Source organism: Lissotriton vulgaris, chromosome 7 (genome assembly GCF_964263255.1).
Source record: "Lissotriton vulgaris chromosome 7, aLisVul1.2, whole genome shotgun sequence".
In the NCBI taxonomy this organism is placed as follows: domain Eukaryota; kingdom Metazoa; phylum Chordata; class Amphibia; order Caudata; family Salamandridae; genus Lissotriton; species Lissotriton vulgaris.
The window spans coordinates 725,501,350-725,508,258 of NC_141695.1; positions in this window are offsets into that span (position 1 = coordinate 725,501,350).

Here is a 6,909-nt window from a genome sequence, read left to right on the forward strand (position 1 = left end):
CTTTGGGCAGATGTCCCAGAGGCCTTATCCATTGTTGGTGGGGACTAAAATGATGTTATGGACCTAGAGAGAGATCGATGGAGGGCTGGAGGGGGCCAGGAGCTGGTCGTCCCACGAAATTGCTCTCTCTGCTGACGGCGCTCGATTGGGTGGATGTATGGCGGCACCTCCACAGGGATGGTCGGGAATTCACTCACCTCTCTATAGTTCATGACTCATACTCCAGGATCGATTATCCCTTTGTTCCCAGGGTGGCAGTTGGCATGATGGTATCCTCAGAGATCCTCCCACGGGGCCTGTCGGATCACTCCCCTGTAGCCTTAACACTCCGAATAGGAGGACAGAAACAGCCATTTAGATGGCGCCTTTCAGGATGGCATTTGCGAAATGAGAGGAAAAGGGAGCACATGAGTGAAGCCATAGATCAATATCTGACGATTAATGTGGGATCCGTCCCTGGTGCTGAGACCCTGTTGGAGGCACTAAAACCAACACTGAGGGGGGCGGACATTTCCTGGTGCACGGCAGTGCATAGGGAGTGCAGGGATAAACTGCTGCAGGCGGTGGTGGGCATAGATGCATTAGAGCACAAGAGTCGGGAAGCGGAAGGGGGCCAGGCTCGGAGGCAGTTATTGGTGGCTCAACAGACGTATGCCGCCCTGTTGATGGACGAGGCCCGCCAAGCCTGGTTGGCGCCACATAGCAGAGTGTGGGGGTTGGGAGCAGACTGCCTTACAGTCCCAGCACAGTTCGCCCCTTTGCATCCTGGTAAATGCAGTAGACAATTCAAACTTATTTCAAGATTAGCTGGAGTTTTCCACCAAAGTTGGTGCAGACATTGCTCTATATCTCTAGACATGTGTTTCTGGGTTGAGCCCATCTTCAGTAGAGAGCATCAGTATTAGAGAGCAAAGAAAAATCACCCGTTAATTTTGAAGTAAGTGTGAATTGCGTACTGCATTTACCAGGATGCAAACAGGTGAACTGTGCTAGGACTGTGAGGCAGTGTGCTCCTAACCCCAATTACGTAGCAGAGTGTATCAGTGGAGGGACAAGTCTAGCAAGAAGCTACACTGACTCTGTCATGGGACGTTCCATTCTCAGAGCCTGCTGGGCATCCTGGGCCCGACGGGTGGCCTACTTACTAATCCACAGGCCCTGGCCAAAAGCTTCTCCGCATATTATGCAGATTTATATGCAGCCCGAGAATGCTTACCAGCCGCCACAATTGATGAATTCATAACTGATCTTTCACCTAAAACTGTCTCAGATGAGATAAGGAGCATATGAAGCTGCCACTGACGGTTGAAGAGCTGGGTGCCACCCTCGGGGAACTGGATCCTGGAAAGGCGCCTGGGCACAATGGGTTCCCTAGTGAATTTAAAAAAAGTATTTTGTGCAACTTGTCCCCCACTACCGATCCGTTGTGGAGGAGGCCCACAGGCAGGGCTCGCTTCCCCAGACTGGAGGCACACATAGGTGGTGGTGTTACAAAAGGCGGGCAGGCCCCCAGGGCAACATGCTTCCTTCCGCCCAATCTCCCTTTTGAGTGTGGAGGCCAAAATTCTGGCCAAGGCTCTAGCCAATCGCCGTCTGCTGCACATCACTACTCTGGTCCACCTGGACCAGGCCGGGTTTATGCCCCAGAGGGCGACCAGACATAATATCAGGTGGGTTCACGTTTAGTTGGCGGGTATCCAGCCCTTGGGGGAACCGGCGGCGTTGTTATTGGCTGGCATGGGCAGAGCATTTGACTCCCTGAGCTTGGTTTATTTGTTTGCATTGCTGCGATGACTCAATATTGGACGGCGCTTCCTTTCTTATCTGATGCTCGTATATACTGATTTGACGGCGTCGGTGCGGGTCGCTGGTGCGACCTCGTCCACCTTTTCCATCAGGCGGGGCACGCGGTTGTATTGCCCCCTGTCCCCTTATTTATTTGCTCTGACTATGGAGCCATTGGCTGCATGGATGTGCATTGATGCACAGGTGCGGGCGGGATTTGAATGGGGGGAGGGACTTTCGGATAGAATCGCTTTATATGCGAACAATGTCCTCTTTTTTTTCGTACAGCTGTGGACAGAACGGGCCGCGGTTATTATGTATTATGCAAATCTTTGGGGAGACCTCTGGATTATACATGAATCCCCGGAAGTCCACGTTATGGATTCTCGGAGATCAGACGTGTGCGGGTGAGTGGATCTCTTTGTCCAGCTAGCGATGGGGACCAGAAATGCCTTGGCATGTTGTTGTCAGATATGCCGGCAGTCTCCTGGGAGCGTAATTTGGTTCTGGTGTGTGAACGAATCCGCAATGACATTAAGTCCTGGACTCAAATGCCCCTATTGATCTATGGCAGATCGGCCATCTTTAAGATGGTGGTGCTCCCCCAACTCCTTTATCAACTTCAGGACCACCCCTATCAGATTTTGTATTTATTTATTTATTTAAGAGGTTTTATATAGCGCTGGCCAGACCCGAAGGTATCGGAGCGCTTTACAGCAGAAAGGAGAGAAATCATATAAAGGAGACAAAAGTAAACATAAGTGTTCATAAGTGTTCAAAAGTTCCATTATGCTGTGTGTACGAGGTGCGCCATTGAGGTAGAGAGGTTCAGAAGTAGCCTCAATGCATGGACCAAGTCTTAGGCTAAGTCTTCCTCCGAGCGGCGGTGAACAAGGAGTTGGTTAGGGAGTGGGGATGAGGTAGGGAGTGGAGGAGCATTGCCAGGTGACTGCAGAGTGGAGGCTTGTGTGCTACGGATTTCAGTTCGGGAAGGCACAGTTGAGGTAGAGGTCTTTTAGGAGTCTTTTCTTGGATTTTACAAAGGAGGGGGTAGTTCTGATATCAACAGGGCTGGAGTTCCAGATTTTGGGTGCGTTTCCTGCGAAGGAACGTGCTGCAGTTTTTTGTTTGCGTGTTTTCAATTGGATGAGTAAGAGGGAGTTGGAGCTCCTAAGGTTTCTTGACTGGCCGGCTTTCTTAAGTTTAGAGGCCAGATATTCTGGTTTCCCTGTGTGCAGGGCTTTCTGCGTGAGGCAGGCAGTTCTGAAGCTAGTACGCATTTCCACTGGGAGCCATTTTAGTTCTCTGAGTGCGGGAGATATGTGGTCATATTTTTTACTCCGGTGACCATTCTGGCAGCAGCATTGAGAGTTGTTTTGAGTGGCGCTAAGTGGGAGAGGGCTGTACCGGAGAGGACTGCGTTCCCATAGCCCAGTCTAGACTACACCAGTGATTGGGTGGCTTGTTTGAGGTCCATGGGCGGGATGTAGGGGTTGCTTTTGTTGAGGAGCTTCAGATTGAGGAAGGCACTCTTTGCAGAGTTCTTGATGTGGTTGTTAATGGTTAGTTTTTGGTCAAGGGTGATTCTACCGAGTTTGCCAGGGTGAGGTTACCGTTGAAAGCATCGATTGCTTTCAGCCACTCTACGATTTGCGGGTTTTCTCCTTTATTGGAGATGAGGAGGATTTCGTTTTTTTCCTGATTGAGTCTAAGGTAGTTTGTTGTTAGCCATTGTTGAACTTCTCTAAGAGTGTTATTGAGTCTTAGAATGTCATAAATGGAGGAGGTTTCCAAGTAGAGCTGGGTGGAAGGGGATGTTGGCTTTTTTCAGAATGGTGGTGAGGGGTTCCATGTATATGTTGAACAGTTGAGGGGAGAGTACTGATCCTTGGGGGACACCTTGGTTGACGGGGAGTAGGACGGACTTAAAGGATTTTATTTTTTTCCTTTGGGTGCGATTGTGAAAAGAATAGGAGAACCATCGAAGGACCACCTCGTCTGCACCTACTCAGGCTTTGAGAGCCTTGATGAGAAGATTGTGATCCACTATGTCAAAGGCTGCCGACAGGTCTTGGAGGATTAGTAGGCAGCAATGATCAGTGTCAAGGGACTTGAGGATGTCATCCATGATGTTAAGGATTGCGGTTTCGGTGCTATAGCTTTTTTGAAGCCCGATTGGTGTTGGTCTAGCAGGTTGATATTTTCAATGCTTTGGTTCAGTTGACGGAGGACGCATTTTTTGAGGATTTTGGCTAGGAAGGGAAGATTGGAAACAGGTCTGAAGTTGTTCAGGTCGTTGATGTCTAGGCCTGGCTTCTTCAGTAGTGGTATGACTTGGCCGACTTTGAGGCAGTCTGGTATGATGCCGGTTTTTAAGGAGCTGTTTATGATTTTGCACCAAAGTGGTGCAAGGGAGGGTTTCAGCTTTATTGCCATTTGGGAGGGTACAGGGTCGAGGATGTGGGATTTTTCACCAAAGTGGTGCAAGGGAGAGTGTCAGCTTTTTGGCCATTTGAGAGGGTACAGGGTCGAGGATGTGGGATGAGGGCTTGGAGGAGGATATTAATTTGACAATCTCATCTTCAGGGATGGGGTCGAAGATATCTCCCGGCTTTTGTGGGGCACAAGCTAGAGGTAGTTTTGATTGCTGGGGCTCCATTTTTGCCAGCAGGATGGAGGTTGATGTCAAGCGATAGTTCAATCTTGATGATTTTGCCGTTAAAGAAGTTGGCGAAGTTGTCACATAAGTCTTTGGAGGCATGGACTAGAGTAGTAGAGGACTTGGACGTTTGTTGCTTGCTGATGTTAAAGAGTTCTTTTGGCCTGTTTTTTGCATTGTCAAGCGCGGTGCAGAAAAAGTAGTTTTTTTCATTATTGGTATGTATTTTGTACTTTCTTCTTGCTGTTTTGAGTTCTTTGCAGAGGCTAGAGGAAGGATTCTTTTTCCAGAGACGTTCTGTAGCTCTAAGTTGCCTCTATTCATCGTTGATGTCCTTGTTGAACCAGGATCTGGAGGGATGTTCCTGGATTTTTTCAGTTTCAGCGGGGTTAGTTGGTCTAAGATGGAGGACATGGTTGTGTTGTAGTGGGATGTGAGTTCTGTTGTTGAGAGGCCGTCAGGGGAGATGAGCAGGAGGGTGCTTATTTTTTCTTCTAAGTCAGCTGTGTTGATCTGTGTTAGGTTTCTTGACCATGTGGGGGGTCTTGGATGGAAGGTTGGCACATGATTGGTTGCGAAATGTGGAATCGGATTACGTGGTGGTCTGACCAGTCGACCGGTAGGATGTGGTCCATTGTGATTGCGTCCTGTTGGGTGATGATGGCATTCTTTTAAGCAGTGCTGGATAAGGTTGTTGGAATGTAATAGCTCATTCAAGTTTCGTATTGGTGCTCTGTTTCTATCATTCCAGTGGAGGTTGAGGTCGCCCAGAATTAAGTTGTTGCTATCTCGGAGAGAACAGTGAGTGACCAGGTCTGACAGGTGTTCCGTGAACGTGACGATGTTGCCTGTGGGATGGTAAAAGGGATGGCAGTATAGTAGTTTGTTTTTACTGGTTTTGATGTTGGCGGTTAGGCATTCGAAGGAGTTGTAGTTGAAGGTATCAAATTCAGTCACGGACAGGTTGTTGTTGTGAATGATTGCTAAACCTCCCCCTTTTTGGTCTTTTCTGTCTTTGTTGATGATAGAGAAACCCGGGGGTACGAGCATATCCATGATTGGAGGAGAGGAGTAATTTAGCCAGGTCTCGGTGATGAAGGCTATATCTATGTCATGGTTGAGGATGGATTCAGCTAGCTCTGTGGCATGTTTAGTGGCTGATCTGCAGTTTACGAACATGCAGTTAGTAAGGGAAGTCTCTTTTTGTGGTTCAGTTGTTAGTGGAGCAGTAGGGATGTTGATGAGAGAGGCTGGGATTCTAGGGGGTTTCGGAATGGAGTGCTGACTTCTGAATCCTGTGATTCCCTGAATCGTGGATTGCAGGATGTGAGTGGAGGGGGTGGTGTACGAGGAGGCCAGCTCTGTCGCTTTATCAGAGGGCATGGCTTCCATAGTTCTCTTCGGTCTTGGGGCATGGATCGAGAGGGGGATGAGGTCCAGCTGGTTCGCTGAGCCTTGGGATGCCTATGGTGTACCAGGTTGGGGAAGATGGAAGTAGAGTGAGGGTTTAAGGGGGGCTTATGGACTGTCACGAGGTTGCTTAGGATGTCATTCTGACCTTGTATTATAATAGCCATTCTATACGGCAGTGTCACGTCTGACTCCGTGGTGACCGATTTAAGAGACAATGTCGATCTAACGATGACCGAACGCCATGAGCTGACCTCTGCAACCGAAGTCTCCAATTTTTTGAAGGTAATGAAAAACGACGGGGCTCCCGGGCCCAATGGCCTTCCTGCAGGGGTATTTAAATGTGTATTGGAGGAGTGGGCCGAACTTCTTGCCTCATTATTTAACAACGTGTTTATGACCCACCAGCTACCAGACTCTTGGCTTAGGTCGATCTTATGCCCCATCTTCAAGAAAGGAAACCCCATGCTCCCAGCAAACTCCCAGCAAACTACCGCCTCATTGCCCTACTGCCCAGCTGCCTGGGACCCGTACCCACCCCCAAGCAGGAGATCAAGAGCTTGGGGGTGTGGCTGGAGCAGGACCTTTCCTTTAAAACACACGCAAAAAAGACAGCAGGCGTGTGTTTCGGCCTGCTCCGATCAGCCCGGAAGATTTTACCTCTCCTCCCAGTGGCCTCTAGGAGGTTACTCATTCAGGGGCTTATCATCTTGCGGCTGGACTTCAGTAACGCGTTGTTTCTGGGTACTCCAGAATCCACCCTAAACAAACTGCAGCAAGTGCAGAACGCGGCCGCCAGGCTCCTGACGGACCTTCCTAGGCGTCAGTCGGCTCGCCCTGCGCTGAAGGCGCTACACTGGCTCCCTGTCATAGAGAGGGTGAAATTCAAGGCACTCTGTATGGCCCACAAAATTCTGCAGGGGAAAGGCCCACCTATCCTAGGGGATATGGTTCAGTCTTACAAGGCCTCCCGCTCTCTCCGTTCTGACCATCAACAGAAAAAGGGACATGGGTATGAAAGATAGTGTTTATCTGTTGCCAGAATTGTGAATGGT